General features: G+C 36.7%; 1 long non-coding RNA gene across 1 annotated transcript; it reads left to right on the forward strand.

The window, feature by feature from the left end:
• Positions 1–9,069: 9,069 nt before the first annotated feature.
• LOC149135251 (uncharacterized) lies at positions 9,070–16,248 on the forward strand. The gene is made up of 2 exons (XR_016242316.1): positions 9,070–9,317; positions 16,082–16,248. It is a non-coding gene; the product is annotated as an uncharacterized LOC149135251 (long non-coding RNA).
• Positions 16,249–16,777: the final 529 nt, after the last annotated feature.

A 16,777-nucleotide genomic window follows, 5' to 3' on the forward strand; every position in this document is an offset into this window, starting at 1 on the left:
TATATATATATATATATATATATATATATATACGTAAACTTCATAAAAATATAGATAAAATTACATATATATATATATATAAATTTGTTTCCCAACCTTTTACGGCGGTGCATCAGCATGGCCGCAGCTCTGAGCTGAAACTACAGAAGAAAAAAAAATTCACGGTTCCAGTTTCAGTTCCACTGCGTGGAAACTCGGGCTAGTGTTTTCTACTATAGCCTTGAACCGGCTAAAGCCTTGTGAATGGAATTGATAGACGAAAAGTGAAAGCAGCTGGTCACGAGTGTTGACTGCAAGCTTCATAGCTTACCAAAATACTCCCATGGGACGTGAGTAAATGAGGTTACTTTTCATGGATCTCATTGACGAAGAATCTTTCATATAAAAGTCATCAACAGCAAATATGACGTCATCATCACTGCGATACTAATTCCCAAATGATAGTCAGATGGACCCAAATTAGGAACAGGGGAGTGTGATCAACCAGTTCAAAGGCAGTTATGCATTGGAACTAAGTACTTGTGCGCTGGAGCATTATCATGATGAAACAAGACCCCTTTTGTCAGTTTTCTTGGGCGTTTGGTCTTGATAGCTTTTCGTAACTGTCACATTATATTGGCATAGTACTCTTCATTGATGATGTGGCTTTTGCATCCCAAATAACTGAAACCGTTACCTTTTCTGCAAATGAAACGATCTTAAACTTCTTTGGAGTAGGTGAGGAGAGATATTTCCACTGCATAGATTGTCTCTGGCTCAGGAAATGCTCAAGGAAGCCAACTAGATCTGCCTTAAACAATTTCTCGTGTTGTGATCAGCCTGTGCTGAACAAGATCAATGTTTTCCTCAGTGATGTCAGTTGCAGGACGTCCAGACCTCGGTCGTCTTCAAGACTCCTTTTCCTACTAAACTCAGCTGTCCACTGTTTCACTGTTGATAAAGATGAAACGCCATCTCCTAATGTAGCAACCATGTCAGCATGAATGTCTTTGGGGGCTAAACCCTTTTTCTGCATGTAATTGAGAACAACCACGATGCCAAATTTTGTCATTTGCGAGAGAAGTCGTCACCAGTTACTTTTGAAGTCATTTATGAACTGTCAGATGTCAATTTACCTGGTAAGAAATAATGTAGTTATTAATAAGATGTGAAATTAACGCAAGCAAGATTTCACGACGCTAGCATCACTCCTTCATTGTTAGCTTATGAACATTTCAGCTCACCCTCGTGTGTGTGTGTGTGTGTGTGTGTGTGTATGTATGTATATATATATATATATATGTGTGTGCATGGGTGTGTATATGCATATATATGTATGTGTGGACGCGTGTGTGGGAGTGTGTGTGTGTGAGAGAGAGAGAGAGAGAGAGAGAGAGAGAGAGAGAGAGAGAGAGAGAGAGAGAGAGAGAGAGAGAGAGAGAGAGAGAGAGAGAGTAGTAAGCAAATACGCAAAGATTTACGTGCAGGACGTAAATTGTTACCGTTGACACTATGTGACTGCTTCTTAAGGAGCCTGTTTAATATATACGCTATGCTTTTGTCCTAACTGTGTGGTAATGATATACTTTTAACACAGTATTAATCATGTATACTAACGACCCTTTGAGCAGAATAGAAATGAAATAAGCTCAACAAAACTTACAGCGTTTCAAAACGTACAATATGAATATGTTTCTTGAGACGACTGTGCATTTTCAAATACAGTTTATTCTTTTATTCACTTACAATACTCCATACCTCGTTTCTCTTTATCGGAATCTACTATATAACTACATAGTGTATGTGTTTGTACGTGTATACGTGCATGCGTTTGCCAAATTACAAGTGTATTTTATATTGACATGAACATTATATTTAATCCAAGGTCAACTTTCGGAAGTTGATCAGGCTACTGTACAATCACCAATACCCCACGAGTTAGTTATAGCTTTGAACATAAGTGGTTTGTTCAACTTCCGGAAGAATGCCTTAGTTCGTATTAAGAGATACAGTCTCATTCTTTTCTAAATTAGAAACATTATTCGGAAATCGTATCTCTCGGAAGCTCCTAGACTAGTTTTAATTAATTTTTCACTTGGCCTAACATTTGTAAACGAATGAAATGGGACATTTTGATTCCTGGTTTTCGGACTAGCTTTAATGATGTAAGTGAAGTTAAATTGCCTCAATTAGAACTGAAAGCGGAATGTAGAGTTCAGTCACCAAGTATTAAGTTTATATTTTCCAGCAAATGCTGGAGTTCTGTAAATTGGTAATCGTTCTTAATTCAAATGAACATTCAGTACTTCAGACATAACTAAGTACTAATTTCACATTTATATTCTGGTTATAAAAATTTGCTTAAATGAAACATTCACCTTCATTTTGTTCAACCAGTATGATATAACTATGTCAAATGAATCCGAGTAAGTCAAACATAAATGCGAAGTAATAAGAACACAATAAATGCTATTGTATCCAGGTAAGTTTCTGAGAGGTTCGATATCCAGTTAATGTTGCTGAGAAACATGAATATCACATAATCTTATCTCTTTTTCTTCATGAATATAAAAATATATATTCAGTCTGTCGTGGAAATAATGATTTCTAGATGTTCACGACTGATCTGGGTTCAAACCCACCTTGATTTCATTTTTTACTATTCATTTCTTTGCAAACACTCAAAAACCTGAATCAACAGTTTCTTATTCACAATTCACGTTAAGTCTATCACACTCTTAATATTCATGAGACAAGTTTCAGTGCCACCTTATATTTGTGAATTCGTGTACCAGTAAGAAATTTCTTTAATAATATATATTTCACTGTTACTATTATACGCTACAAAGTTTTGTCTACAAGGATGTAATACATCATTTGATACCCAGCTTCTTTCTCTCCTATATTTTCTATTGTGCACTCAATGTTCTCTGATTAATAAGTTTCAGTTTCCTATTCTATTCATGTTTAACATTGGCTAGTGTTTTGGTGACTCCTTTATTCAAGACAAATGGTCTCAATTAGCAAGGGTGGTGGGGAATAATACGTTGATACGATAGAAGCATTGACTTTCAGTCTTTTCTCTCGAGGAGAGTATCACGAATAGCATCATTCATTCCATTTTCTTATAAATGCTTTATCATCACGGAATTCTGTCTACGGAACCGATGAAATCGGATTAAACATACATACTTCATGATCAACTTGATTAGTATGACTAAGTCGGAAAAGAGCCTGTTGCTTGTGAAAGTATATAAATGGGAAATTCATCGATTATACTATCACTATTGGAAAGAGAAGAAAAAAATCATTGCAAATTAAAAATAATCTGATAACTCTATTCTCAAGATGTAACAGATTGATCGTTAGTAACACTACGGAAATTTAGCATTTATATATTAGAAAGTACAATCTACTGTGATTTTATGAAATAACTTTTCTTGGTTTAACAAACTTTCAGCTTGCATCAAATGAAACGAACAAAATAAAAAACATCTACAAAGATGGCAAATAGAATTGAGTCTTTGACAGCAGTGACAATAGCAATGGAATTTCTTGCAGCAGTAACGACAACGACGGATTAGAGGAAGAACTGTAAAAGCATGAAAATCTAAGAATATCGCAGTTATTGATAATGGAATTTAAAAGAAAACCAAGGTGAAACAACATTAGTAAATTAATATCATTTTTCTTTTCTTAATCTCCTGAATGTGAATTTCTATTTTCGATACAAAACTCATTAATAGTCCGATCGTGTCAGTGTAACCTTATTTGATTGTTTCTTGCAATCCGATGGAGAGTTCCTAAAGCATGGAAGTTTGACTGATTAAAAAAAATAGCGCGCAGGAAAGGAAAATGGAGAAAACAAAACTAAGTAAATAAAATATATATATATTTCTAAATGGAATACATTCATATTCTTGCTCTAAAATAGTAAATATTTTCAAAACATTATATCATAGTCCCTGCCCGACTTAGTTAGATTAATATTGATTTCTTTTGACAAGAACAATGTTGTCCCTTGAGGATTCGATGTATAATACCCGCTGCCTTTCTTTAACATTATATTCGTGGCATTATAATTATTTTTCTAGAAATGCGTCGAGGTAGAAAGGGACTAAATTACTTACAGTATTTAGTTACGTATTATTACATGCTAGGTTCAAATTTCATCTAAGTTGGCTTCGTCTTTTATCCTAGTGAAGGTGAACAATATAATTACTACTCGGATAGCTTTCGACTTTTTCTATCCAAAAGCATTTCTCAAGCCAATTCATTTCCCACTATCTCCGCCTGCGACAGACAGAACACTACCATGACATTGTTGCCTCCAGCATACTGCATGCTAGCTTCATCAACTATACTCTTCCGTACTGGGTATTAATTATGTAACTTTCTTTCTTTCTAGATTGATCATTTTCACCACAGCTAAGGAACTCATTCTATCCTTAGAAATATCTAGTCAACCCATAGATGGTTTCATGCTATTATTAATAGCTTTATGTGCTTCGAGATTCACTGTTCAAAAGAGAATTATTTCACGTTCTCTCGAAATTTATAAATTCTTATGATATCAATTAATACTAGAAATAAATGGGTAAATTATATTCAAATAATACTTTCTCTCCTTAAATTAGACTAGCGTTTTAGTAATAAGCCAATATAATTCATTTATTCAGTCTCCTGTGACTGTTGGTTCTAAACCGGATTATTGATTTATTCTGCTACACAGTATAAGGGCAGTCGTGATAAAATGTAAAACAATAGTAGCACTTTTATACTTAGATAAATGAAAATACCTATACATTGCATCAAAATTGGTTTCGTGTATTGCCAAAACAATCGTACAGTGCTACTGTAGAGTGCCATAGAACAAGATGCGAGCCATGCCATTACCGTTCCAGATTAATGCAACCTAACAAACGTAGTTAATGCACTTGGAAAGAGCAGTAACGGTGTAACTTCCAAAACCATTTATAGGAGCCTTTGAAAGCCAATTGAAAAACTATACTAAAATAGAGGGTGAGGAGAGTGGGTGCAAGTATGTCACCTTGTTTTACCCCATTCATGACAGAGATAGGCTCCGATAGCTTTCCTCCAATGTTGATCCTTACTTCCATGCCATCATGAAACTGCTTCAGAAAAGTGAGAAACTTTATCGGGCATCCAAGTCTGCTCAAGATCTCCCACAAGGCAGTTCACTTGACAGAGTCAAAAGCCTTAATAAAGTCAATGAATACTTGATAAAGTCTTATATGCTGTTCCACACGTTTCCTGTAACTGCCGTGCAGAGAAGATCATGTCAATAATACCCCTACCATTTCTGAATCCACTCTGTGATTCAGGAAGAATCTCATTAGCTACATATATATGCAGCCGGTCCAATATTATTCGTGATAAAACTTTACCGACTGTAGCAAGTAGGTAAATACTACGAAAGTTATTGCATTCATCCATGACTGCATCCTTTCAGCCTTTTGGCATAACTTCAGTTTTCCATTTCTTCTGTGTTATTGCTGTCAGCATTTATAGCAATTAGTACCCCGTAAACTTAAATAGTTCTACATTCAGACTATCAACTCCTGGTGCTTTGCCACTGTTCAGCTTTGATACTGCTTTTATTGTTTCCTCTACTGACGGGGTGTCATCTAAGCACTCAATAAGTGCATTCTGTGGAATCATATCAATACTTTTTCATCAACAACTGATGGTCGATTCAGAAGTTCATTGAAATGCTTCTCCCATCGTTTTAAGATGTCTTTGAGCTCCCTTAATAAAACATCATTCCTATTCTTCCCATGAGCCTCACGAAGGAGAGTATATAATAACTTAGTGTTCTTAACATTGGAAGCAGCTTTTATCTCTTCTGCTTTCTTCCGCCACCAAGTATCCTGCATGCTTCGAATCTTTCTTTGCATATCTGCTTTTATCACTTTGAAAAAAAAAGCTCTATTTTCTGTCGGAATCATTTGCTAGTAATGAATGCAATGCCTTTCGTTTTTCTTCCAACAAATGTTGAATATTTCCATCACTTTCATCAAACCAATCTTGGTGTTTTTTCTTTACTCCTAAAATTTCTTTACGTAAATTGTATAGTTGTCCTCTGAAGTCCATCCACTCATCTGTCCAATCCAAATTTTCGATTTTCTGCTGAAATTCTACTCTGTTTTATCCGTAAGGATATTCACATTCAGACGTTTAGGAATGCCAGTGCCACATTGTCTACTGTTTGGCTTCACTACAAACTTGATCTTCCCACGAACCAAGCAATGATCTGTCCAACATTCTGCTCCCCGCATGACCCGCACTATACAGAAATCTCTCTTATCTCGCTTTCTAGTTATCATGTAGTCTATCAGGTGCCATTGTTTTGAACCGGGGTGCATCCATGTAGTTTTGAACTTATCGTTTTGCTGAAAAGCAGTGCTCATAATAAAAAGATTCAGCTCAGAACACATTTGTAACAAAAGTAAGCCATTACTGTTACAATTTCCCACTCCGTGTCTTCCAATCACACCCCATGTCTCATGATCTTCACCAACTCTAGCATTAAAATCGCCCAATATGATAATCTTATCCTCGTGTAGAATTTTGCGGATATTTTCTTTCGGCACATCATAAAAGGAGAGAGCTTTTCATTATCACTTGCATTCATAGTTGGTGCGTAAACCCTAACATGTTTTACATACCGAACTTTTTTTAAAGGCAACCTCAGCAATATCATTCTATCATTTACATTTTAAGGCAATTCTTCTAACATATTGTATCGCACGTTCGACGTACGATATAACGGCGTAATAAATAACGTCCTCGCAATAGACAATGCTAGTAGTTACACTCGACAATATGCAACTCTCGGCTTTACACAGCTCACCGACTCTCTCTTTATTTTGGCACTGCGGCCATTCACACGGAGGGGACAACACAAGGACAGACAGTACGCCACAATGGAGACAAAAACATAAAAAGAATGAAAAAATGAAAAAATGTATCATGAAATCGATGATGATGAAAATGGCTGCATTGAACCCCACTCTCAAGCAGTACAATTTAACTGTGAATTTATACAATTTTTGAAGGTTTTTCTTTTTACTTTTTGCATTTTTCTTTTTACCATTTTTTAAGAAGTCCATATTCCTTTTTTTCGTTTTTTAAAGGACTCCTTTATTACCATTCATTAAGGGTATTAATTCTTCCTATTGAACTACTTTTGGTAGTTCCTCAAATTCAATCTTTTCCCCCAAATGGTTCACCTCATCTCCAAATAATTGCTTCAATCTTCTATACTCTTCTGCACAGTGGAGTGTTCCCTCGCTTCCTCTTCGCTTATGAAGCGTACCTCCACTGTGCTGTATTTCTTTCCCCTTGTGTAAAATATCGTAATGTCTTTTATGTCTCGTAGACATTCTTCTATCTCTTCCTCCGCTGCTATTTCCACTTTTTTTGTTGTTACATTTAACGTTCTGTAAATAATTGTTCTTTTTTTTTTCGTTTTTTTTCCAGCATTTCTGTAGGGGCCGTCAACCTCAGGTTGTCCCCTTCCTTCTTCAGCAAAGTTTTAAATTTATTATAGTTCTCTTTTAATTCTATTTCGTGGACCTGCAGTACCTGTACTGACAGGCCTTTGCCGGTCACCGCAGCGTAACTTCCCGTTGGTTTACCTTCCATGGCAGTATTATGAGGAAGAAAAAATAGAAACAAGTTAACAACAATTGCAAAAATTCCAGTTAATAACAGTTTCAACAATTCAGTAAATTAACAATGTAATACAACAAAAATTCACATGGAGCGAACTCAATTTAACTCACGTTTAAAGAAACAAACACCAACACTCAAAAATTGCGATATTTCTTTATTTAGGCACATGGTCTTTACAAAGAAAGGACACCACAAGGACAGACAAAACAGTACATGGGGTACATAAAAAAATATAGCGAATGAATTATGAATTAATGAAATGAGAATGGAATGGTTTTCCTACCCCACAAAGTAGGTAGTTATATTTTACTGTTTTTTAATAAAGTAATTACTTATCAGTCCTGCATCTTGTTCACAATGTCACACCAAATCTTCAAATGATTAGTCTTTAAAAGAATAACCATGCGTGGTGAGTTCCTCGTTCTTTGTGAAAATTGCTATTTCTTATTGTTAATAACTACTGTTTCTTGTTAAATTTGTTAATAACTGTTGAAGCTTTCATTTGAAAACACTGTCTAAGTGCTTGTAGAAAGCACGCATTCCCCCGTTGCGGAGAAGAATGTCGTCTGGCGAGGAGCCTACCATTGAAACCGGAATGTTTATTTCCTCCGTTGAAAGGAAGAATTACATGTCGTCTGGCGAGGAGCCAACTACTGAAAATTAAATTTTTGATTCACTCGTTGCAAAGATGAATTATAAAATATCGGAATTATTTGGAGATGTGTTAGAAAGCTCGTCAGAGCTTTCACAGGAAGAATACCCGAGTTTGCCAAAAAATAAAAGTATTGTGTCTAAAAGAATAGTTGATGCATCTAACATTCAAGTCGAAGAACCGAAAGAAGGGAAAACAAAGTTTTGCATCAGCAGCCGGGGGTAGAACCCGGCTGCTTTCGATGAACAAGTGTGATTTCAAGAAATACAGTGAACTGATGCAAATAAAGGATAATGTGGTTAAAATACAACCACCAGAAAAATTATTTTTAGAATAAAAACAGAAAACAATCAAATTCAAAACATACTGTTAGAAAAATTGATAAAATTACATAAGAGAAGATTGAGAAGTACCTGAAGCCAATATGAAGCGATGTGGTTTATCTGACAAGCGGTAGGAAATTTGTAACGGTAGAAGTAAGGTTTACCAACAAAGAAATAGCACAAAGACATTAAGTGGAAACGCTAAAGACGGACGACGTGGCGCTCATCCCCACCTATATGGGAATGAGAACGTCTAGAATTAAAATCACAAAGAAGAGAAGAAAACAACAAATAAAAGAAAAATACAATCAGCAACTCAACCGAGAGCGGCGACTACTACAGACCATCGACCAAAAAAAACTGCCAGAAGAGAAAAAGACATAATAGCTGTATATACTAAAGATACCGAGCTACTGAGAGACATTCAATTGTTAAAGACTGCAAAAAAAATTGATAACATTTAGGAGAAAATTACCACCTATGATGTGTATGAAATTCCAAATAAGACTCATAGAATTTTACAGAACAAATATCGTAAGACAGTATCTACAATGAGAATGGACTTTAATAATTCTATATTTAATGGATTACCGGCCCCGATCCCGCGAGAGGAAGAAAAGGAAAAGGTGGAAACTCCCCTCCACCTGATAATTCAAATTAAAAAGGTAAGACAACTTTATGGCTATTCACATTGGTTGTTTGAATGTACGTGGCCTGATGTCGAGCTGGAAGCAAGGACGCTTCCTAAATGATATCAGGTCGCGAGATTTAGATGTAATTGTTGCTACAGAAACCTGGTTGAGAGGGCCAAGAGATCTGCTCCCCTTCCTGAACGGCTACGAGAAATACGTTTCACCGTATCGGGCGGGAGGTAGGAGTGGGGTGTTGGTCCTATTAAAAAGAAACCAGGTTTCCGAGAAAAATTTTTTTTTTTTTTTTTTTTATCCAGAAGGTAGGCTGGTCGTTCTGGACTGGACTTCAGTTGCGGCAAGACAATGAGGCTGGTTGCAGTTTATGCACCCAATCTTATTAGTCCACAAAGTGAATATTTTCGTGACCTAGGGAAATTTCTAGCCACGTCGCATTCTTTAGTTTTGTTAAGAGACTTTACACACTCTGCGATGCGCGTGTAGATTGTGTTGGCTCGAGACCGGATAGAACATGTAACCCTGGCTTTCGTGATCTGCTAAGCTATTTCCAGCTGGCAGACCAATATAGGTTGGAACACCCGGACGCTTCATTGTGGACATGGTCAAACAGTGACGGGTCTTCCCGATCATATTTAGATAGGATTTTGATTAGAAAGGTAGATAAGAGAATAGTTAAGTGTCCACAGTGTTATCCAGTCAGCTACAGTGACCACAAAATGGTTACCTGTAAGCTGAACGTAGATAAAATGCATAGACAGGGATCTGGCTACTGAAAACTCAATACGTCCCTTTTGGAGATTGAGGAGTACAGAAAGCAGATTAAACAATTAATTCAGAGGGCGTTAGAAGGTACCATCATTAATAACAAATGGTGGTACGCCCTAAAACGAGACATAAAATATGAGTCTATTAGATATAGCATAGGTCTAATTAAAAGGGAACGTAAGAAAGGAAATAGTCTAGTTAAGAATTTAGAGGAAGCCATGAGGACTAGCAATGTAGACCAAGTGAAGGTGAAGAGACTGGAATTGAACCAGCACCTCGAGGCCCAACGCATGAGATGCATTGTTAGAGCTAAAATGCGTGCAATAGGCTGTGAAGGAATCAAGGCCGCTGGATGGGCCCGAACGGTGGAAGCTCAACGTGGAAACGACTCCACTCTTCGGTCTATGGTGAATCATCAAGGTGTATTGGTAAATGAACCCGAGGAAATGTGTGAGTACTATTTTCAGGAGTACTTTTTACGTTTGCCACAGTAAGAAGGTAGAAGTTCCCACTCGGCTGACCTCAGAGGTACAGTGTAGTGTTTCCTCGCTTCCTCAAATTCAATCTCTTCTTACAAAGGGTTAACCTCATCTCTAAATAGTTCTTTCAATCTTCTATACCTTTCCTTGTCAATTACCACACCTTTGTTTTCCGTGTAACTTTCTGTTGGCAGTTTAATCCTTATGGCACCTTTTAAACTTCGTTATTTTCCGCTCTATGGCGGTGATTTTCACACATATGACTACATGCCACTTTTTCATATTCCCATTTACATGTTTATGTTCCGGACCTGGGCCATCCGGGCTAGTAGTTTCCCTTCGTTCCTCTGTCTGTACATCAGAATAATCAACCACGATTTTGTCTTCCACCCTATGTTGCGATACCTCTGCTGGTATATCTGACCAGTTCCTCGGTACTTCCTCTATTTTCTCCTCTATTCCCTTCATTCCTTTTTGGCTCTCTGGTGGAGAGTTCAACTGCTCTTTCCTCTTTCGCCTATTTACGACAGTAAATGGCTCCTCTTTATTTTCCTTTTTTTCCAGCCCCTCCTCTTCGACATAATTCAACAATTTAACAATTTAATTAATCTTGGTTCACCCGCGCGGGGAGACCTGCAACCATATATAATAACAGTGTGTAACAATTTAACTCCCGTTTTAAAGAAACCAACACCCAAAAGTTGCGATGCGACTCTCTCCCCTCACTCTCTGTGCATGTCCATTTATGTTGTGGCCCAGTCCATTAGGAGCCAACCAAATAGGGATGTTCTACTTCCACACAACACATATCAACCAAGGAGTTTTTCAGAGCTAAAGCAACACCATTTTCCTTTCCTTCTTTCCCACTCCAATAAAATGTGTAGCCACTGGATTTCTCAGTAAAGCTACCTTGCCCAACAAATCTAGTTTCTGATAATGCTACAACGTCCATTGCATACTTTTGCATCTCCTAACCAATAAGAGCAGACTTTCTCTCTGGGTATTTTTTATTTAACTCTACATTTAATAATCTTCTTACATTCCATCATCCAATATTCATGGAAACTTTTCTGTTGTTGCTTGCACGCAGTGGCAGAAGGACAACCGAGCCCAGGTTTTGATATCCTGGGGCACCTGCCGAGCCAGTCCTGTTCAACTCTAGGCCCAAGTCCTTTTTGCCATTTACATTTTCATAGTTTATGGATCTCATGATTGTAATTAAGCCTTTTTTTCGGGCTACGACCAGCCCCATTCATTGAGCTCGTGTAATTTCAAAAACTTTGCTCAAGCGATACTCATGCCAGAAACTTTTTAAAGTGAGGAGAGAGCTTGCACTTACCCAGTTCCACTCTCTTAGTACCAAAAGCATAACCTATAAAGATGAATGTATCCTCACCAATGCTCTTTGAGACTGCAAGTTTAATTTCGGAGTATCCTTCTTCTAGATAGCTTGTCATCCAAGACTAATGAGCTACTATCTGCCCATCGTAGCGGTTTTACATGCACTCACACCGACACACACACACACACATACACTAACAGCCACAAAGTTAGTAATAATGAATACACACTGAACAAGATAAAAAAATACATATATACATAATACAAGTAAAAATATTAAAAAAATATATGCATATAAACAAAAAAAAAATGCCATGTACATAATAGACAAAATAATTCATAGAAATTCATTAAAAAATACACACAAGAATACACACACACAACACAAAATACACCCACACAACTTTACATACTTTATTGGATGGTCGTTGACTCTTCTGAGTTCTTCTGTCCTTTGAAAGGTCTTGTTCTTTATCCCGCAGGATTCCAACAGTCACCCACCTCACCAAGTAAGCTTGGTGGGGTTGCCAATTTAGTCGCCGACGACGGGACCATGCAACAGATTATAGTGGGTTACATGTTACCAGTAGCACATAAGAGCGGCCTGACATATATACATACATAGATGTATACATACACATATATATATATACAGTATATATATATACATTATATATGCATGTGTACATATTTATACATATACACACACATACATAGAAGATGCAAAATTATAAAACAGATAACACGTGTGTGTGTGTGTGTGTGTATATATATATATATATATATATATATATATATATATATATATATATATGTAGTGAAACTACCTCCCGCCATTAGATACAAACTGCTATCGCCATTACATACAATCTTCTCATTTAAATATAAATAAATGCGAGCGTAGTAGAGAACCCATTCCTTGTCCATCACGTGACTGATCATTATTCGAATCGGCAACTTCTTCGAACCGTTCCCGCCAGAACGCAAACTGACCAATCACGGCCCCTAATAAGGTCACGTGATGGAGTATATTTCTACCATCTGGTGAGCCAATAGTTTGTTATAAATAGCTTTAACTCGGCAGCCAAATTCGTCTCGGTCCAGTTTCTCTCTGAGAACTGTTCCGTGTACCACACGACAGCAGCAGCAGCCAGCGACCACTTCAGCAGCTTCGTCCAGCCACGATGACCTCCGCCGTCGCCACATCAGCAACAAGAGTCTACTACTACTATCCAGCATCATCATCATGACCAACACGATTCTACGAGCACCTACCAAGCAGCCTCTACGCTACCAGCATCAACACGATTTACTATGTACACCGCACCAAACTCCGCGGCACATCTCTCTCTTCGATTCTGTTAGGTGACTCAGCTTCACCACGGTAAATAAACAGACAAGAGTTCTTAAACAGACAAGAAATTCTCAGCCAGCGATGAACATCTGTATAACAAGAATCAAGGCCCTGGCATCGACGCCAAAACACAACTAGTGATAAGCTCTGTCACACTCAGCCTTTCCTCACTTTCACATACAGAACTTTTCCTATAGTGTACTAACGATCTGGTATAATTGCTCACGTGTTATTGACTCTCTTTCTATCTGCTGTAAACACTCATACACACATGTATCACTCACATACAAACTTTTCTTTGTATGACGGCCTGTCTTTGATTATGTTCTTATATGTCGCATTCACACTCTCACACAGACATACATCTTTAACGCTACAATAAATATATCTGTTATTCATCTAATACGGTTGTGGTCTTTCATTACTGGTCATCTATGTTATCGTCGTATAACATATTATGTATATCATCCATTGATATATATATTTGTATGTTCGACCGTGTGACACGTTTAAATAAAAGGAGTCCTCTGTTCTTCCATTCGTCACCATTTCTCCTTTTATGAGTTCGCACGGTCGTTCCTTATATATATATATATATATATATATAGGAATATATGTGTATATGTGTGCGTGTGTGTGAAAGAATATCATCTAGACTTTTAGAAGAAACCAAGCGAGAGTCGTAGAAAACTATTCTTATTCTCCAATTGCTGTCGAAACGCCGGTGTTAAAACGTGGGTGGCTGACGAAGGAGAATGTTCTCTATGTGGCTCGTGTGTTCTCGTCTACGTTTGTTTGCAATGTCCTGTATCCAGATATGCACCTATACATACAGGTGGATGTCGGTATGCACATACCTGTACGTATATATGCATATACTCATTTACTATTTGTTTATATATATATATATATATATATATATATATATATAACGGTGGTGCTCCAGCATGACCACAGCCACTTGGCTGAAACCTATAAATAAATAAATATATATAAACAATGACTATCAAAACCGTATTTTTTTTATCAAAGATTCTTTTTTTTTTTTTTTTTTTTTTTTTTGCGAGTGTTATTCATATAAACAGCGTTCATTTGAGGAAAATACCTTAAAGTAAAAGCTATATCCCACTCGAATAATATAGAAACTGATTTTCCGAGCAATAAATTATTTTTGCTCTTCAGAATACAAGCCATGCATTCTAGAATTCTAAATTGTATATCCTAAGGCGACAATTCTCCTATAAGTTGGCAAAGCCACACCCAATTCATCATACCTACACGTCATATCCTCTTGAGCATTAGGCTGCTGCCTTTGAAGCACAACTTTGCTCAATAAATGCTGGTGAGCGGGCTGCTACAGCCAGCAAATAGGCTTCTAGTATGCATTAGCTTTCAACTCGATTTCAACTCTCGGTTGAAGCCATTTATTTCCGTGACCAATGCTCCTGGAAAACACACGCAGATCACGACTTAAATTTCTCGTTCCATTCAGAATAAAGGGCTTTTGTGCCTAGAATATATTAACATGCAACTTAATTTAGATTCTTGATTGAAGCCATTTCACTTCACTTAACTCTTATGCTTTACTTAATTAACTTAAAGGCATGAATGTCACACAGTCTATTTCTAATCTTCTTCAAATGTTTAAAGAAGAAATCAATATATATTCTTGTTCTCTTTCTAAATGATTTGCTTTCGGATCACTTTTCTTATCCCTAAGGTCAATATAATCAACAGTGATAATCATTCTTTATCGTTATTTATTTCATTATCTTTTCATTCTTTTCTTGCTTACAATTCACCCTCCACTCACATTCTCTCTCTCTCTCTCTCTCTCTCTCTCTCTCTCTCTATTACTAGTAATATGAACGTTTTTTCTAAACGGCTTGTAACAAATTCTTTGTAGGCTATCAGTATAAGGAAATAGCCTACGGTTATTGAAATATCTATTCGTAGATCGTTATTTCGAATGCACTGTGAAAATTGCGTTGCTTTGCTGGACAGAATGCTTAATATTTCATTGACGCACTTCAGCTATCCTTTGCTAGTAAGTTCAAAATTAACTGAGAGAGATCGATTGTGGAATATACCGTCATTTGTTCAAGAATCTGGTTATGATTATTAGCTGTTAGTAACAGCTTATCCCGCACAATATTAATCTTACAAATCACATCAATTATTAGTATGACATTTTCTCCCGCAAGAAGATGTCCATATGTGTTGACAGATCATCGATATAATTTTCGCTTTTGTTATAAAGCAATGTATCTGCCTTCTCAATGTTAGTTGTGAAGAGTGATGCATCTTTCTTTTTACTGTTCCAGTATGATTTTCAGGAAAATACTTCAACTGGCTGTACAGATAATACATAGGATCTAATTATTATTGTTTTTTTCTTTAACTGGGTGGCCGACCACAAGTGAAATCACTGAAAACTTGTTCTATGTGATACATGGAATTAATTTCAATCCTGCTGAGACTAGTGCAGCTTCCTCTACCCCACTACATCTTAAACATCACCACCAAGTTGTCATATCATACCGTTAGAGTACTTTACCAGACCAAAAATGTCCCAAAATTGTTCGAGTACCTATTTTCAATCTGCTCATGTCTCAGTTTTTGGAGTTTGCGATGTCACAAATGTCTGCATCTGAACATTGTCATGTGGTTTAATAGATAACTCAGTTTCTGTCCATGTTTGTACTTCTATATTCAGTATTTTTAATTCAATATATTTTATTCATCGGGGACTCAGCTTTATTTATTTTTGGAAAGAAGTTTGGAATAACAAATTATTGAACGTTATGAGAGTTTTAACAATTTTTTTTTTTTTTTTTTAGCCTAAACCACCAGTAGACCAATTCGGTTGTTCTATCCAGGACCCCGAACCAGTTTTGATTTGAAAACCTGTCTGAAAACATAAAACTTAGTATTTAATAAACTACCCTTCGATAATATATATTTGAATGAAGCATAGGGTTCTTTCTCATAGTGACTGACAACGTTATTCATGTTTAAGATTACCATAAAGGATAATCAACGGTTGCTAGTTATAGCATTTATAGCTCTGAGAGAATTTAGTTGTGTTACACACATACACAAACGTACACACACATACACATCTATCTATCTATATATATCTATATGTGTGTGTGTGTGTGTGTGTGTGTGTGTGTGTGTGTGTAGTAAAGGTTTCTCCCCTTCATATGAATAGCGATTGTATATTGGTACAAAATTATCTTTCACTCTCCTGGTTCATTAGAGAAAAACATATCTACTTAGAATGTGTTTAATTAATGTTTGTATTCAGTCGGTAAAGTATGAGTGTTTGAGCGTGATATCATCTGCATAGGAGTATGTCTTGCAAAAATGTGTGTGTGTGTGTGTATTTGAGAGGGAGAAAGAGAGAGAGAGAAAGCATTAAGGTGCAGCTTTATGCCTTTGCTCAGCAGATGGAGGATTATCCGTTAAGTTTTTTTCCGAAACAGAACGTCTGGATTAAATTCCTGATTTCATATAAGACAACTGCTAGATAT

The sequence above is a fragment of the Octopus bimaculoides genome, chromosome 6 (assembly GCF_046866305.1).
Source record: "Octopus bimaculoides isolate indiv1 chromosome 6, ASM4686630v1, whole genome shotgun sequence".
Lineage (NCBI taxonomy): Eukaryota > Metazoa > Mollusca > Cephalopoda > Octopoda > Octopodidae > Octopus > Octopus bimaculoides.